Raw genomic sequence first — 19888 nt, forward strand, 5'->3', positions numbered from 1 at the left:
TTTTAATAGCCTTCATGATATTCGAGTTTTTTTAGGTGAGGTTTGCTTATAAACTCAACCAATTCAAGCAATTCGAGTTTTTCCCCCAGAAAACTCGATTAACTTGAATTTTTAGGTTTCGCAACCCTATAATCACTGATTCTAGTTTTTTGCATTCAAGTTTTTTCTTTAAAAAAAAATCATTAGAGTTGTGAGTTCATTCGAGGTTTAAAAAAAGCTCACAAAGCTCTAAAATTCCTTTGATAAATACCACCCTTAATACATGTTTCTAAACAGCTGTACAGGCGTGAACCTGGATCCCAAACCCATTTATGAGAAGTGCACACTTTGTACATGTTGCTCAATACATATAATTTCTTAATGCTTTTATGTATGTTATTTTATTTTGTAATTTTTTTTTTAAAATCTATAATAAAAATGAGAATCGAATTTCAAATTGCAATTCCTTTTTTCTGTGATTGTTTAGATAAATGCATGTTCAAATGTGGGTCATCTGGGTGATCAGTTGAGTATATAAGGACAGATGCACCTTGATATTTTCATTATTCTTGACATAAAACAACTGATGTGCAATTAGATGTGTTGGTTGGCAGAAAATAAATTCATGATATGAGGGCCAGAGAAATTATACAGGTATGGGATCCATTATCTGGAAATCTGTTATCCTGAAAGCTCTAAATTACGGGAAGGCCATCTTCCATAGACATCATTTTAATCAAATAATTCAGTTTTTTAAAAGTTATTTCCTTTTTCTCTGTAATAATAAAACAGTCCTTTGCACTTGATCCCAAACAAGTTACAATTAATCCTTATTGAAGGCAGAACAATTCGATTGGGTTTAATTAATGTTTAGATTATTTTTTTAGTAGACTTAAGGTATGGAGATCAAAATTATGAAAAAAACCCAGGTCCCCAGCATTCTTGATAACAGGTCTCATACCTGTACTATATTGAAGTGTTCTAGGTTTAACATGTCAAGCAAACATTTTTTAGGTGTTTCCCTATCTCCTATTATGTCCTTGTGTTTTACAAGCCTGTCATATGCATAACAATGCAGTGGAAAAGACACTAATTTGGTTAGATAATAGTAATTACACCAAAGGAAAGCCACAAAACCTCTTTATGAGCATCATGATATTCTAACATTGTTATTCCAAGGAGTGCTGCTCAGGAAAGAGGCCGTTTTCTGGTGTGTTCCTTTCTTTCTCAACATGTACTTTTTGATTAATGTTGCATTCCTTCGGTGAAATTGATACATCAATTTTAATTATACTGTATTTCTTTTCACTTGTAGGAGACTTCCATCCTCAAAGACTAGTTTTCAAACATTAACTCTTATCTGACTCTCCTCCTCCTTGTTTTCAACCTGTAAATTATACCAGAGTCCTACAGGCTGGAATGCTTCATGATGAATTGACTTAAGCATATCCTTATAACAGGCCTCAACCTATAATGAAGATATGCATATATATTTTTGGAATAGAATAAATAGTCAACATGGGCATACAAACTATTTCTTGTCTCTTCTTAGCTTTAAAAATGTTCCCTTGTTTAAGTTATCATCAGATTAGATAATTAATTCTGGTCTCAAAATTCCCCTTTAGGTTCTGAGTATAATTTTCTCATGATGATTTCAAGGTTACCTCCCAAGTTGCTCTGTCTCATTTTAAAATTAAAAAAAAAAAGCACAATAAGAAAACAAAAAGTAAAGGAATATTCTGTTTTTGTTCTCTTTTTAGAGTGGGAGTGACATTCTGCTAGATATGTAGGCTGAATTTCTATTTAATAACAAAATGAGACGAAGTTTGATATGGGAGGGTGAGCTATGGAGACTTGTATGACCTAAAGGTTATTAGGAGAGATGAAAGTGAGGCCTTTTTCTGTCCTTATTGCTGTCAGCACTTTTTAATGTCAAACTTTGTGAATGATTGTCCGAGAGTTGAGCTGGGTTTTTTTCTGCTTAAAGTTTCCCAGGACTGTATGATGTATTCATTGCTTTATAATTAACGTGGAATCCAGTGCGGGTGGGCTATTACATTTCAGAATCCTTGGATTTTAAAGTGGCTACTTTCAGTCATTGTTTTTTAAGGTTATCCTCTGTTATGACAAGACTTTTTCAAGCACAAAGGAGAAACACAGAATCCTGACAGTGTAGTCATTCTCACCTGCCAGACACTATTGAAAGTCAGTTCCAAAAGTGAAAGGCATAATCTGTTTCCCTTCGATCTGCCCTTAAAGAGTTCCTTAAACTAGTCAATATTTTGCTTCTGCATTTTTAACTATTTCACAGATTATTTTCATAACCGGTCAGGAGAGGTTTTTAAATGTAGCATGTTAATCTATGGATTGCAAAAAAAGACTTGCTAATCCTTGGGGGTACAAGAACAACAACATGAAGTTTCTAACAAAGTAAGAAATCAGAATCAGTTGTGCATGGCAAACAATAAAGACAAACTAAACCAGTTTGATACATTTGAATATTCTTTCATTTATTTTTTACCTTAAGTAGACAGACAAATATGAGGGGGTAGGGTATTTTATACATAACATAGTTTTCATGATGAGTAGGACCTTTCATCTCAGAAAATGAGTTTTCCATACACCTTGTTAGTGTAGCATAATCTTATCCATCTGATCCAGTCTAGGCTCTAATATTTATGGAGAAGGCCTATAGAAGTACTATGGTAGCAATGCTGCCTTGTAACACTAGGACAATGGGTTTAATTCCAGAAAGAAAACTATCTGCAAGGAATTCATAAGTTCTCGCCATGCTTGCAAGGTACTCTGGTTTCCTCCCACACTGCAAAAATATACAGGCAGGTTATCTGGTTTAGAATAAAACAGCTCAAAGTGTGTAATGATCGGAGCTTTAGACTGTGTGCTCCACTGGGAAAGGGACTGATGTGAATGATGTATAATCTCTATAAAACTCTAATGAATATGTTAGTGCTGCATATATAAAGAATAATAAATAATAATGGTAGTTTCTGTTGATATTATATATGAATAGAAAATATACAAATATGCTCAAGATATGAATGGTATATATGACACAATAAATTCAGACCTCCTTGTGATTCCTGGTGATCTCTTTATGAATACCAGGAAATATGCAGAAAAAAGTATAGATTAAATATCCATACAGTATGAGGGAAAATGTGCCTGATCAAGACCAGGCCCAATTCCATCATGGGGGACTTAGGAAATAAGGTTCAATTTAGTACAGGTATGGGATCCGTTATCCGTTAAAGTTCCAAATAACGGAAAGGCCATCTCCCATAGACTCCATTATAATCAAATAATCCAAATTTTTAAAAATGATTCCCTTTTTCTGTGTAATAATAAAACAGTTGCTTGTACTTGATCCCAACTAAGATATACGTAATCATTATTGGAAGCAAAACCAGCCTATTGGGTTTATTTAGTGTTCATATGATTTTCTAGTAGACTTGAAGTATGAAGATCCAAATTACGGAAAGACCTGTTTTTCGGAAAGCCACAGGTCCTGAGCATTCTGGATAATAGGTCCCATACCTGAATCTGCATACATTTTTGCATATGACAAGTAAAGATTATTGTTAAGGAAACACTCCATGCAGGGTTCATAAATGATGCATGAACTGCAAAAGACACAGCAAATAAGCAAATATAACATTCCTTGATTATATTTGCATTACCCACAACTCTACTATAGTCATACACTTTTGTGGCATCAAAAAAGCATTCACCATTTTTTGCATCTCAGAGAATTCAGTTACATCTGCCTCTTTAGCCTAGGTCAGTGCTGTCCAAGTTCTGTGGTACCAAGGGCCAAAGTTTTACCGGCCTATGTGGAGGAGGGCCGATAATGGAAGTCAGTGTTGGCCACTCCCCCTTTTAAACTACACCCACTGTAAACCACACCCATATTACCACAAGAACTTTTAAGATCGTATCCACATTAACGGTGGTAGCACACCAAAAAACCAAATGGTTGGTGCTCACTGCAGGGAAATCCCTCATCACTCACAATGTGAAAAATTGAAGTCATGTTAAAAACATCCTCTTAAATCAATATGCCTCATACTCCCCTGTGGATAATACAACAACCCCCCAACACATGATTAAACACCTTAGATGGGTTTGAGAAAGGTCCCAAAATAAGTTTACATAACTTATTCCAAGTACTGGAAGAGGCCTAGGAGCACCACCCTGAGCGGCAAATTAACTATCCGGCGAAAATTCGCCAGCGATGGCTTCGCTCACATCGCAATACTTTGCCAGGCGAAAATTCGCCAGGACAACGCTAATTCACTAAAATGCGAAGTTTCAAACAAGGGCGCCGAACAATGGCGAAGTTAATTCGGCAAGCAGAGCGAAGTTGCGCTAGCATTGGCTAATTTGCATAAGGCGGGAAGTTAAATTTCAATGGACGTATATGTTGCAGCAAATACATTACATTACACAAGCCCTGGGAACCTTAATAAAATAAAATAGAGTTGTTGTATTGCCCTACACATGAGCCCAGTGTATAGTTTATGTGCTATATGTTAGGAAATGTAGGGGGGAAGCCGGGTACCCTAAAAAAAATTTACGATCTTTTGCAGCCTATCACCCTGAAGTCGCCAGCGTTTTTTGGGACTGTTCAACTTTTTTTGAGGAACTCCTATCTACTCTATTGCACTTCGCATGGTCTGAGGTGGCGAAGGCAAGTCTGGTGCAAGAGGTAACGTTTAGTAAAATCCACATCTTAGAATTTGCCAGAGTGAAAATTTGCCTGGCGTTAGAGTGCCGCTAGAGTCTATCTCTTTCGCTAGCAAATTTACGCCAGCGCCCGTTAGTAAATCGGCGAAGTACCGAAATGACTTAATGATGGCGAATTTTCATCAGCTTTTGTCACTTTGCCCTTTAGTAAATTTGCCCCTGAGTCTTCAGCTAGAGGAGTAGTTCAAACCATATTGGTGCAGAGCAGGCAATCAAAGATCAGTTATTCAAACAGACATGTACAATCCAGGTACAATCTATACAGAAGACCATAAGGTTCATAAAGAAACAGTAACACCAAAAAATTAAAGTGCTTTAAAGTAAAGAAAATATCATGTAGTGTTGCCCTGCACTGGTAAAACTGACGTGTTTCCTTCACAAATACTACTATAGTTCATATAAACAAGCTGCTGTGTAGCAATGGCGGAAATTGAAAAAGGCTATATGGTACAGGTTAAAAAGTGGATAACAGATAACACCATTATGTTCTACAGAGCTTATCTGCTGTGTAGCCTGAGCCTTTTCTCCTTTGAATAGCTGCCCCCATTGCTACATATCAGCTTATTTATATAACCAATAGTAGTGTTTCTGAAGCAAATACACCAGTTTTACCAGTGCAGGGCAACACTTTGTCTTTACCTGAAACATGTAGGGGCAGATTTATCAAGGGTTGAATTTCGATGGTTTAAAAACCCTCAAATTCGACCCTCGAAGAAAATCCTTTGAATTTGAATATCGAACGATCAAATAGAAATCGAACGATTCAAACGATTTTAAACGATTGATTGAAGGATTTTTATTTGACCAAAAAAACTTAGAAAACTGCTGGGGAAGGTCCCCATAGGCTAACATTGCACCTCGGTAGGTTTAACATATGAAGTCGAAGTATTTTTTATAGACGAACGATTTTTACGTTGAATCGTTTGAATCGTTTGAATCATACAATTCGATCAAATTAGACCAATTCGATGGTCAAAGTACCCAAAAAAATACTTCGACATTTTTTTACATTCGAATTATTCACTCAAGCTTAGTAAATCTGCCCCTTAGTGTGTGTTTTACACTGCTAAAATTAAGGAACATTTGCAGTTTGAAAGTAATGCCTCAAAGCTGTTTATTCCATTGTTCTACAATTCTTCGGATTACTTTAGGGGTTGCACAGACTCCTGGGATTTTAACAGCTATATGAACGTTTTACCGGTTACAGCCAGAACCCTGTTTTCTCAGAGCAACACTTTGTTATATTCGTATTACTTTTTTGATGTTATTGTTCCTTTATAAGCCATTATGTCAACCATAGTGAAATAATGTATTTTTTCAGACAGATGTGTACCACAATGGGCGAGACTGTGTGCCACTAGTGACGGGCAAATTTATTCGGCAGGTGCGGATTTGCGGTGAATCTACACATTTCGAAATTCACTGGCATCACAGTTGACAATTGACACCGGCGTCAAAATTCCCATTTCACAAACGTTTAGCCCTTTTTCGTGACTTTTGCGGGAATATGCAAATTTTCCGAGGAAGCGAAATGGGACAAATTCGCCCATCACTATGTGCCACTTATCCTATTAAATGCCATCTCATATGGAAAGAAAACAGCTTATATACAAAAGGAGTGGAAAGTGCAAACATTTGGTGCAATTGGCCATATTGTTATTTAAACACTCTTTCCCAGCATTGCAGAATAAGTGCACTTGCCAATATCAGACACAAAATTGAATGTCAGATACCAAGGCTTAAAGATCGCAACTGGTAAGTAACATGGCATAGCGCTCACCTGTGAGGTTAGGGGAAAATGCTGGCAAGCTAATTTTGCATAAATGGTTTGAAACCTTTAACCTTTTCCCTTAAAATTATTAGTTCCTTTTTTAGAAATTATAATAAAATAATATAACCTAGACACAATATAATTGAATGTAAAACACTTATCTCCTAATTCAATTCCAACTTTCAGCTATTGAGGTTTCATGAGATAACGACCACCCCGAAACGTTGCATCGTGTGCAAATAAATCTTCGCAAGGGTTTTCCCTGCTTGATCGTGCCCAGTGTGCCATTGCCTTTCTTTCCTTACTATTGGTTGAGGAGGGTGCCAATCCCTCCTGGTATTTGAGCACCTGGCAGAGTTCCTGAAGGCCAGGGTGTGCGAGGTGACTCTTCTTTTCCGTTTCATGAGATAAACCATGCGATAACTTTTTCTCGTGAAGCTGAATTTGGCACAGTGTGAGGAATGTTAAGAAAATTTGTGCATTTCTGTCACCAGCAATTGAAACCCCTTATAGTCAGGTGCCAAGTGCCCATTAATCTAAGGCAGTCTAAATGGTTTTTGGAGATAGAATTACGTGCAACAACCATCATAATACAAAAGGCAGGAGAATTATGTGCCACAATCATCACACAGGGCTACAAAATGTAGCCTATATTTACTGCCTGGTATACGGCAGGCATAAACACTGATCTCTGTATATTGTCTATGCAAATGAAAATAAAGCTGAGCAGAGAGCAGCTAAAAGTGTAGCGATAATGTATTTTGGGTTCCCTGTTACTCTTTGCAAGCATCTGTCACAGTGCATCACAGAAGAAGAATCATTTACCTTAGAGTAGGTATATAATGGTTCTTTAAAAGGGGCATAAATTTGTAGTAAATCAGTTTCCTTTTTTTATTATCTGAAATAGTATTTTCATAGCCGGCTTATTTACTACTGTATGTAAAAACAAATATATTAAGACGGTGACATTTTTACAGCAATTTTACTGGCAGAACATAGCAGAGCTATAGCCGAGAAAGACAGAAGCAAGCTAGCCAGGCTCAGTTGTTCAGAAGGAGAAAAGCGTTTCATTCCAAATCAAACTGTTTGTATAAAGTCGTAATACAATTTCTCGCTTTCTGTTTTGTTAATGCAAACAAATGACCATCGGATTTGCTTTCAGAAGAACAACATGCCCGACACTAGGAACAGACACCACGTTATTTGTGTAAATTTGAATTGCATTTTAGTCTTTGATACAAGTGTACACTTCATCGTTAATAGGCGAAATTATTGAAACAACAAGGAAGAATCGCATCTTTGTGTGCATGCTCTTTGTGTGCCGGGCTTTGTGTGTTTGTGTCTGCATGTGTATGTTTTGAGAGCAGCTTTGTCTGTTTTAAGCACCTTTTGAATATATTCGTTCCAGCTCATTGAGTCTCTTAACAACCCAAAGCCAAACCTCCCATACTCTCTCTGCAGCACGGTTACCTTATTACATAAAGGGAGAGAAAAGGGTTAGGAAATGAACTGGTGTCCTGTGGCACTCCCAAAGGCATTACCATCTCCTGATATAACTGATCGTTCTGAACATCTCATTAGAAAAAGACAAAAAAAAGAAACTTTCAGGGGGTTTTTTCCCCTCTGTACTTTTTTTTTTTTTTTTAATGTTCTCGCCAAATGCAGTCATTTTATTCGATCTTTCCTCGCATGTAGGAAACTAGTTAATGGGCCATTAAACATATTAGGACAGCTCTGCAGCAAGCAACAGCATTTCGGCTGAAAGAACAAGAAACAACAGGAGAAGTTTAAGTTTCTGGGGAAAATGAAAAGCCCCAGAGATAAAAGAAAAAAACCTCATTTAAATAATTTGCTAAATGATTTAAGCTGAACTTTGCAGAAAATATGAAATCGTTCCACCCTCATCAGGATATAAATAGCAATTTGTAAAAATTCTGCTGTTGTAATAGAGTGGGTTGTGGGGTTCCTCAATTAGACAATGTCTGTGCTAAATTTGGTGGGATAACATACCAGTTTCTATGTCAAGCTTAGCAATATGTCAGTAGTATCAATAATTACTTTGAAGAATATTTCCGGCGAATAAATTAGCGAAACTCCCATGAAAATTCGCTGACGAAAATTTACTGGCGTCAAAGAAAATTTGGACGTGCGTGGGTAAAGTCAATCGCATCAAAATCGTTGTTTTTGTCCGCGAATTGATGCGGACGTCAAAATTGACGTGGGCGTCAAAATTCAAGTTTCGCAAATATTGCGACAGTTTGCGAATTTCTCGGGAAATTCACAAATTATTCGCCTAAGTGAAATCGGAGAAATTCGCCCAACAGTTTTATAGTCTTTCAGATATGTATTTATGGATTAAAGTGAATACTCTTAACCCTTTGGGCCCCAACTCTTTGGGCAGGCAGCTGAAATACATGTTTAAAGTTCATTACTAAGAGTTTTGCTTACCAGGGCTCCCAATGTAATTTGAGTGTTTAGATCTCCTTTAAAGTGATACCCTGATTGAAGAGATTTTTAATTGCAAGATTTTAGACTTCCCAAAGTCAATTTTGGGCCAATTTGCATTCACTTTAAAAGTAATATTGTAGTTGATCAATGGAAGTTAAATAACATCTAATTCCCTAAAGGGAGGGCAAATATCTTGAACCTAAAATGACAATTGTCCAGTATATATATTTATGTTAAAGTGATTGTTTACCTTTAAATTAACTTTTAGTATGATGTAGAGAGGGATATTCTGAGTCAATTTGGAATTGGTTTTCATTTTTAATGTGTATTTTTAGTTATTTAGCTTTTTATTCAACAGCTCTCCAGTTTGCAGTTTTAACAATCTGGTTGCAAGGGTCCAAATTACCTAGCAACTATGCATTGATTAGAATAAGAACAGTAGAGTACCCGAATAGAAAGATGAGTAATAAAAAGTAGCAATAACAATAAATGTGTAGCCTTATAGAGCATTTGTTTTTAGAAGGGTCAGTGACCCCCATCTGAAAACTGGAAAGAGTTTGAAGAAGATTACAAATAATTCACAGGTGCAAAAGGACTCGCTACACTACATCAACCATCATGTGGCTATCTAACATATGGAAGCTGCTTTGTAATTTGGATATACCAATACTATACTGCAATGAAACCTAAGAAGGGATGATGTTCTGGTGTTTAGTTGTTCTGTGCTAAACTAAAGTATACTCCCTTGCTCAATGTACTTTTAATGTATCATTTTAATCTGTTTTTTTGTTATGTCTTGAGCAAACAGGACACACAGGGATATTGAAGCTATTCCATGATTGGTCCTTGAGAGGTAGATTAGATTCCCACTGCAAAAATAATCTCCTCACATAATTGACTCTTGCTAACAAAACATTCACAACAAAGGGTGAAAGAAGTGGGTTGTATAAAGGTAATCTAACAATCTAATAGTGTAGATTTAATTCCCCAATTTTCAGAGAATAACAAAAAAAAAACAGATTTTTGGTGATTAAAACAGTAGTCAAAATGAATATTTAGCAAAAGCAGACCTGGATTGGCCATCTGTGAGTTCGGACAAATGCCGGGACCACCCTTTCCAGACTGTCCAGTTTGAAACCGGAAAGGTGGCGACCCTAGTTTCAGCCATAGTTTGGGTGTAAGTCCTTACGTCACTTTCTCAGAGTAGAGATCACATTACTGTGATCCACATGTGCTCTTGCTGAACCTTAAAATACAGGGCTTAGAACTGCGTTATCAGTTTTCTATGGAAAATTTCAAGCAGAATGAGCCTTCTTTTCCACAATGTACAAAGAGGAAAGTGCATCTGTCATAGATATATGTATAATATGTGACAATAATTACTGATTAGAAGTCATGTGCAGCCCTAAACAGCTCCTAAACATTCTCTGTGTAGGAAGTTATCAATATGTACCCTGGCTACATTTCTTAATTCCATTGGGTGAGCGCTAGTTTATGATGTATCATTAAAATGAAAGTAAAAATAGTGTCAAATGGGACTTCCTTAACAAGAATATAATTGCAAATACTGGAACAAAAACAGTAATAGTTGGGGGAAATGTTGCCCAGAATATTTATTTCTTTACAATATATAAAAATGACTTTTTATGGCCAAAGTAAATTACTGTCTATATTTTTTCTGTGTGTATAAGTTCTGGCACCTCTACATATTTCAGAGTCACTGCAGAAACTGTTTATTATCATTTCCAAAGAGACAGCGTTGAGAGGAATGATTAACTGTTTTCCCTGCCTAAGCCTAATGATAGAGTAATCAGAATCATTTGCATCCTTTTAACATAAGAAACAATTTGAATAAAGAGATGGTATGAAAGCAGATAAACTGGGAGCAATAAAAATGAAGAAATACATTCTGTTTGTACACAATTTTGTTTGTACAGCTAGAAACCAAGTAGACTGAACAAAAGGGACTTTGCTTTCCAGTGCAAACTGTTCCACTTTATTTATCCAGACACCACCTACTAACTCCAAAAAAGTAAAGTATAGACAGTTTTCAGGTATAGCTTTGAAATATCTACATACAGGGTGCAGCTTTCATGTCTATTATTTGTTTCTCCCATATCAAGCCAAGGCAGGCCGGATATTAGGGGTCATTTATGAACCCAGGGGAGCACGAATACAAGAGCACTTATAGGGAAATGTAATAAAAATTGCAAAGAGAAATATACTTTGTACAAATAAGAATAAAAGTTCATATTTCGCAATGTAATATTTTTCATTAGACGGAATATTAATTGCACATTGCAAACTTTTAAGGCATGCTTGAAGGTGGTGTAATCTTTTGGAGCAAAAATAACCTTGTCATTAAGCTTTATTACATACACGGCTCACTGGCACAAACTATAAAATTCGGAAAAAAAAAATTTCCACCGTTGGAAGTGGTTGCTGAACAATTTCCAAGTGCAAAAGGTTAAGGTTACTTTTGAAGGTTACTTATAATCAACTTGATGTACAAAAGTAAAATGAAAGGGCAAACTTCCCAAATGGAATATGCACACATGTATAATATGGAAATATAGTAACTTTCTTAGTTAATAGTCTTCCGCCAACCTTCCTTTTGGCTGCTTCTGGCACAAGTTAGCACGGTCTATTTTCATACAGATTCCTAAATTTGCCACCCACGGAGTATAGACATAGAGTGAAAGCAATCATAGATAAAAACGTGGTTCATTATGTCCATATGGTGTAATCTGTGCCAATTCTGGCACTGCTCCATGTTCATAAAAGACCCCCTGTGTCTCTTAAAATGCATAATTATAAGGGGTTTAATGACATTTCACAAGATGACCACACTGCAGCAAAGTCTATCATCTGAATGCCGCCCCTACATTCTTCCGGGGCTGTCACTGTTTTCCGACACATCACACAGAGTTTGAACTGTTGACAGATCAAGAATAGTAAGGTTTGTTTTTACAATTACTTCCTAAAAGAGAAAGAGTAGCATGCAAAAGGCTTAACAGACCAGATTTGTTTCTCTAAGCCAATTAACTGCAAATTGGGAAGCAAAGACTTTCCAATCCTAAGGCACCAAGCTTGTCCTGCCATATGATTAGTCATGGTTCGCTGTGCAAATGTCAGACAAGATATGTATCAGAATTTTCTTGTTGGCTTTGACCTATGAAAAATAAAGCTGTTTTCTGTTGTTTCCTTTGGTTCCATCACTGGTTTGAAAAGATTGAAAGATGTTATTAGAGACAGACTCACAAGTCACTAAAGGGAGTGAAAGAACTTACCCAAACAGAACTTTTACAAACAGAACAATGCATAACTCAGTCTGTACTTAACGGTTGTGGACATGTAGAGCTGGTTGGACTAAAGGGATTCAGAATAATTAAGTCCACTTGTCTTATGAAGAGGGGCTTGTGTTGAAGTTGTTTTGTTAGGTCTCTAATGCTACTATGTGAGGCCCAAAATGTTCTTCATTATCCAGTAAGATTTGGAATTTAAAAAGATAGAAAGCTCTTTTTATTGTTGCGTGCTTGTCTCAATACAAAAAGATACAAAAGACGAAATATGGGAGACTGAAACTGAACATTTCTAACATGTAACACCATGCCATGTATCCATCTCATTGGAAGAAAAGGTCCATGACACTTCCAAAATGCAAAATCTTAAGCAAAAGTCTTATATTTTATAAATAAAATAATAGTAACACAGGATGACTTTATAGGTTATATAATGCCCCAATCTATTGCCACCAATGATTGCCTCTATATCTGAAATCAGTGCAGAGTAATGTTTTTGCCATGTCCCTACCCCTAAGAAATCAATGTAATCCCTTTTTCCTAAAGTCTTGTTCCTCGAGTAAAGCAAGTATGAAACGGTAGGTTACAATTTTTTGTCAAGCAATATGTGTACTGGACCTGCTAACACACTTCTTACAGTAACCCTAAAGCCTTTACATAGGTTAATATATCATCAGCTATATTATAATATTTACTAACTTTTAGCTTTGCCAGTGATAAATAGCTTTGTTTTTTATCCAAGTGTTCTATTTCAGCCCAACACCTTTTTTTTTGTATTCAAGGGGGTTTCCGCCTTCATTTTAATTTCTAGTATGATGTAGAGAGTGATATTCTAAAACAATATGGACTTGGTTTTTATTTTTTATTATTTGTGGCTTTTGAATTATTTAGCTTTTTATTCAGCAGCTCTTTTGTTTGCAAGTTTATCAATCTGGTTGCTACAGAATAGAATACAAACATGCAAAATATGAGAAATCATTTGCTGCAAACATACAATAAAAGACAATTGATCAATTCAAATTCCGTGACTCCATCTTTCTGTTATTAGTAATTAATTATTTGCAGTACATACATGTTCAAAAAGAAGTGTATATATTGTATAACTAGTGTGATGTTTGTATCTACTTTCAGTAAATATGTAAGGTACTGAAAGTACCAATATATTTGATCCAATGTAATTCATGACTTTATATTCACAGGGGATTGTATACAGATTTTAGCTGTCTAATAAGACTTTTTCTGCTCTAGTGGGACTGACGCCTATCTCTCCACAAGGGGTCGGGTATAGTGCATTCATTGGGGAGGTCTGATTTCTTTTCTTATTTTGCTTACCCCTTTAATGAACTTCTCTCATGTCCACCTCTGATCACTGAAGGGCGACAGAAGGGTGATTGAAGGCAAGTCTCCCAGGAAATGAAACCTGTTCACACAGTCCAAATATGCTTGCTCTATCGCTGCCCGGCTCTGATTTATACTAGGGCATTCCTGCCTCCTGTAACAATTATGCTCTTAAACTTCAGACCCATCTCCCTTGTGGAAGGTAATGCAAATTTCAAGTCCTCTTCACTAACTTCAGCCTGGCAATGTGAGAGCTGATAACATGAATATCCACCGCAAGTGTGGGCACCTATTTAACAACTTCAGAAGCAACAACTGCTACAATTTAGGATGAAAAAATCGGGCAACTGAATCGACGAGCATAAACTCTATTTATTCAAATGCAATGGATGCCCACTTCCTTGAAGGAAAAACAAAATGGTTTGGCACAGATAGATATTATTAAAATATTATATATATATTCACAATATAGTGCAAATGGAAAGTAATGTCACCATCTGTGCTGTTTTTATAAATGAGTAAAAGCCAGGGCCCACCAATATAGGGGGCCCACCATAAGAATGAAGCATCCCCTTGAAATGACAGACCACTCATTTGAATCCACAAGACCCTGGCCCTCATAATAATTCAAATAGACATTTACTACTTAAAGGGCATGTAAACAAGTTCTCTATTGCTAGTAAAATTCCAGAACACATGTCACTATAGGGCTAAGCAGAGATATTTGCTACATTATATTTTTGGTAGCCATATGTAGAGTGGAGACCCAAAGAGTCAAGAAGCACTGGAGCAATATATCCCTCTCTATGGCAGGAAGAGATGCTTGTAAGCTCTTTGGGAAACCCATTCTGACAGAAAGCGACGATTGTTAGACTCTTCGAGACAAGAACTTTATTCCAACTGTACTGAAACTCCTGGCATTTCTGTATTTAGTTTAATTTATACATACTGCACTTTATACACTTGTGGTTCTACATCAATTAATAAATAAACTATAATACAAGCAACTTTACTGGTGTTGGGGTATCACGTGGGAAGGCTTGAGAAAGAGTATTACTTACCATTTATACATTTTAGGACATAACCTAATTACGCTTTATGCTCACAAGGTTTTTTTCTTTGATTCTCACCCCTTACAGACACCCCTGCGCTGGTTACCTATGCTGACCTAGTTCAGTCTCTTTCTGGCTTTTGGTCAGCCCCTTTTAAATGGCATTTATCTGTATTTAAAAGTACTCCAAGCCGTACTTAAGTAGCAGCTGAAAATATACTGTACTGTAACCTTCTCTATCCTTCCTTGGCTGTGTTTTATTTGATACCTAATAGTGATCTTTGAACAGCTCATTGTAACTCTAGTGTGAAACCACTGACCTCTTGTTTCCAGACAGTGTACATTGTCATTAGCATAGCCTGAGGATAGAATTACCCACAGAAACCGTATTTCTTTTTTTTCAAGGGCTAAATAAGAGGGAAGGCCAGAGTGAATGCAGTAATAAATTGTTCTGCCCCTTCATTGGTCATTGTCAGGGAAAAGGCTAAAGTAAGGGAAGTTCAAACAGACAACAGGCATTTAGTGTGTACAGAGAATTACTGGGATCATTTCCTGTTGGTTATTCAGGTTGATTACCAAGCAATGCACTTGTCTTAAGTTAAAGGATACAAACTCTCTCAGCTTAGACAAGGCTAGCCTGTCAGGTAAACAATGTGCTGGTGACTCCGATCCATGAGAATTCTTCACTGATCTGGTTGTGTAAAAGCAATAGAGAGTAATAGTATGGGTTCCATTGGAGGAAGTAAATAATAAAAAGTATTTCCCAGAACTGTCTGACAGCCTGTCTGTTTCATTAGGGGTAATTGCACAACTGCAAATGAATAATCATATTAAAGCTATTATGAGTCAATTGGTGCAGACTGAGGCATTACTTATTAACATGTATTACACACCAGAACACTGAGTCACAACTGTGGCCTGTCTTTACTTGGCATTTATCATAATGTAACTGTATTGGCACATCAGGGATGTATATAGTGGCCCAGTCTTTAAGTTGACCTGTATAGACAGTATATTATTTACCATAAACTACCCTTAATTGGGGAGCAAATAAAAGATGGATTATCCAAACTTCCCAACTGTGCCAATATTGACAGCTCAGCCCGGATTCTTATTTAAATGTCCCGCATTACTCCTTCCCTGTAGCCAGTAAAAGATATAAAGTTTCTGGAACTGAATTAGATCTGGAGCCCAGAATACCCAGCACTTGCATTTAGAAACAATTGTAACTAATAAGATAAGCAGGTCTCTTAGGGGAACTGAGACTAGTTGTTGAAAGGGCAATTTCACCTTCATTATGCAACACATAAAAACATGACTCTAAAACTCCCAGAAATGTGTTCAAACTTTCCATAACCTATTAAATTTTGTAAAACGTGCATGGTATTTATAGGGTGTGGCCACAAATTTTACAAATGTTGGGAGGTATGGGTTATTTTATTGATTCTTGTGCAGCTTATTGACCTGCTTACCCTTAGTGCCTTTGTTCATAGTATTTGGGCAACAACAAGTTTGTCATGTGTGGTTCACAATGACTAATGTATTTAGGTGGCTTTTGTGTTGAAATATTAGAACTTCCAGGAGAACCAACCAGGACAGAAGCCTACCTTCAGGTTCTGTAATAGACACATTAGCTGGTAAGTGGACTTCAAAATGTAAATCAAAGCCCAAAGTGCAGATATACTCTCAACACCAGTGATTCCTTTCACCTTGGTTTGATGTTTGCTTGAGTTAATGGTGGTGACGAGTATTCAGCAGCAGTCCCAGAAGTGAAATTGTATGAATAGCTTTAATTATTATTTATAACATCAATGTTACTTTTCAGAACTAAAGTTTGCAGTTTATTTTGAACAATAAATAAAAATAAACTCTGCTTTCTCTAAACTATGGCATTTGGAATCAACCAAATGCCACTGGTTGTCATTAGAAGATGTAGGTGCTATGAAGAAGATAATTGAAGGTTCCCAGATTTTCAGAGTAAAATCTTGGGACACCAATAAAAGTTCTACTTTTTTTGGCCATTCCCCCTTGACCACACCCCCTGAAGGTCACAAACTTCCAAACTTATACTTTGTGGCTGCTGCCACGTTGCTGCTTTTGTCACACTGTTGTTGTCTACATAAAAGCATCTCCCCTATAGCAGAATCCAGGTACCGCTGAGCCAAAATATTGTGACATTCTTGAGCCAATGGCCTTTCTACAGGGACACCTGAAACAGGGCCTGTTTCCTCAAACAAGACTGATGGGAACCCTAAGCTAATTGAATTATTTTAAACTTTAGCATTCAACTTCATAGAAGTACCCCCAAGCAAAACCTCAGCACGACCCATCCAGTGAGTGAGCAACCATACATGCTGGGGCGACGGGGCAATATCTTGGATGACCCTAAGAGCTTGTTATTTATTTTTTTCACAGTTCTGACATAGGTTTAGGACTTTTGTGTGCATTTTTGATGCCCAACCCAGTCATGTATATGTCCTGTTGTCTGTCATTACTTATTGTGGGTGAAGAAATAAAGTGCTGTTTTTACTTTGCTGCTTTATCTTAAGCTTTTGCCCACACAGTGGAGATAAAGAGCCATCAATCATTTAATATTCACCCTTTTGCTTCTTTCCCTACTACCTCTGGCAGTTAATTATTAAACTTTATTTTTCCTGTGTGATCTGCTTTCTGATGTTGCACAGCACAAAACTCCCAATCCTCCTACACTAACTGTTCCTGGCTTCCCTTCATTTCATGCTAAACCGGCTTTGTTCACTTTACTGAAGATAAAGTACCTTCTTTAGATTTTCCATTGGATGTAACAGATCTCTTTTTTTTAGTCAAAAACAAATATCTTTAATAAATATTAGGTACAATTAGCAGCAAACTTGCATTTCCGAATGATACAAAAGTAGAGGTGGCCATAGACGTAGATGCCGCCAAACGAGCGGATCTCTCCCCGATATGCCCACATTGAAGTGGGCGATATTGGGCTGATTGATCTGATCATAATGGATCCGATACGGGCGGTCGGATCGCGGGACCGCATACATGCATAGATTCGGCTATGATCTGACAGAATTTTTAAACCTGTCTAATCGGGAAGCCCGTCAGATGGCCACACACGGGCCAATAAGCTGCCGACTCGGTCTGCTGGCAGCTTTTATCGGCCCGTGTATGGGGGCCTTTAGGCGGTGGAAGGGTAATGCTTACATGCCTCTTGAATAGAGCAACTCGCTTTTGGATATTTTTATTGATTATCAATAATTTGCCTTTGTAGCCCTTGGAAAAGAGACTTCCTCCAAAGTAAAGTGAAAAATAAATCAAAAGTAAAAAATACAATATACTGGGAGAATATTTTTTCCTGCTGACTCTCAGTATCGATTCTAGCAAAGAGGTTATGTACATGGAGTAAATGTTCTTTCTGGTACCTTGTAGCACTTGTTATGTTTTGGGTAGTTTTGAGTAAAAGTCGCATTTTGCAGTTTTTGATTCAAATTGTACAGTCACTGGCAAGCAACCATGTACAGGGATTGGATCCTTTAAGAAACTGACCAGTTTCAGGGCAGGTGCAACAAGCAGATCTTTCGCAAAGTATTTCAAGAACACATCCTTTGGTAGTATAGAAACAGCTGAACCTGTATCAAGTATCAGGTTAATGGAGTGTCCCTTGTCAGCAGAAGCAGTATTGACACTGACAGTGCATATAAACAGTATTTTTTATTTGTATTTGCTGCACGGTTTTGCAGTGTAGGCGAATCTCTTTCCTTAGCACTCTATTTTGTTGCCTTTGCCTGTGCATTATTAGGCCACAGTGTTGAATTCACAATCTGTACATTCCCAGCAGTTCCCTGACTGAGAGTTTTAGGGGCAAATTCACTAAGCGCCGAAGCGCCGAACGCTAGCGTTGGGTATTTTCGTTACTTCGCAAATTCACTAACGAACACTGGCATAGATTCGCTAGTGTTACTTCGCACCCTTACGCCTGGCGAATTTTCGCAACGGATGTAACTACGCAAATTCACTAACGCGCGCAGTGTACTGAACGCTACCTTTTACGCTAGACTTCCTTCGCCACTTCAGACCAGGCGAAGCGCAATAGAGTAGATAGGGATTGCTTCAAAAAAAGTTCACATTTATTCTAAGTCCCAAAAAACGCTGGCGTGTTTTCTATATTATGGGTGATAGGCTGAAAAAGATCGAAAAAATTTTTGGGGCTCCCCTCCTTCCCCCCTACATTTCCTAACTCATGGCAACTTAACTATACAGTGGGCACATGTGTAGGGCATTCATTGAAATTTGAATTTGGCGCTGTATGCAAATTAACCATCGCTAGCTAGCGTAACTTCGCTGCACTTAGTGAATCAACGCTAGCACAACTTCGCAACCTTATGCTACCCCTGTGCGCAACTTCGGATTTTAGTGAATTTGCGGAGCGCTGGCGAAACTACGCCTGGCGAATTGTGGCGAAGTGCGGCGAAGTTGAGCCTGGCACAACTACGAATCTTAGTGAATTTGCCCCTTAGCCTCTGTCACTGCTGTTTCAATTTGGCTAGCAACTGTAATAGCCTTTGCAAGGGTTAAATCCTGCTCTAGAAGTCTCTCTCCAATGCGAGGTGAGTTTGTTTTTTCCACTATTTGGTCTCTTAGCATTTCATCTGTTAGATTCCCAAAGTCACAGGTAACAACCGGCTCTCTCAAAGCTGCTACAAATTGTTCTGTGGATTCACCATTACGTTGTCCCCGTTGGCGGAATTTATATCTTTCAGCAACCACATTTACTCTTGGCACGAAAAAGTTCTTTATAGCAGTAAGAGCAGTTTCATAAGTATCATCAGGTAATGGTAATGTATAGAATATCCGCTGTCCCTCTACTCCCAGGTAGTGAATACGTAAAGCACGTTTTCTAGCAGCAGAAATCTCCCCTTGGTCAGCAGCAATAATGTAATTTTCAAACATACGAATCCAAGCAGTAAAAGGTAAGGTTGGGCTCACCAGGGTTTGGAAGAAAAGCTGCTGCAGAGGTAGAAGAGCCATCCTTGTCGCCATTTGTTATGTTTTGGTTAGCCGAGGATGAATAGAGTATAACAGTGCTTTATTAGCAGTGTCATGCAGGCATTACACAACAGTAACTTTCACTTTTAAGCTGACAGTAAGTATGCACAGTATAAGTTTGAGCACAGTGACATCTACAGGCCATTTGCATGAACACCACACCACTGTTTTTTTATACCTGTGATTTGTTTACAACAA

This window comes from Xenopus laevis, chromosome 7L (genome assembly GCF_017654675.1).
Source record: "Xenopus laevis strain J_2021 chromosome 7L, Xenopus_laevis_v10.1, whole genome shotgun sequence".
Classification (NCBI taxonomy): domain Eukaryota; kingdom Metazoa; phylum Chordata; class Amphibia; order Anura; family Pipidae; genus Xenopus; species Xenopus laevis.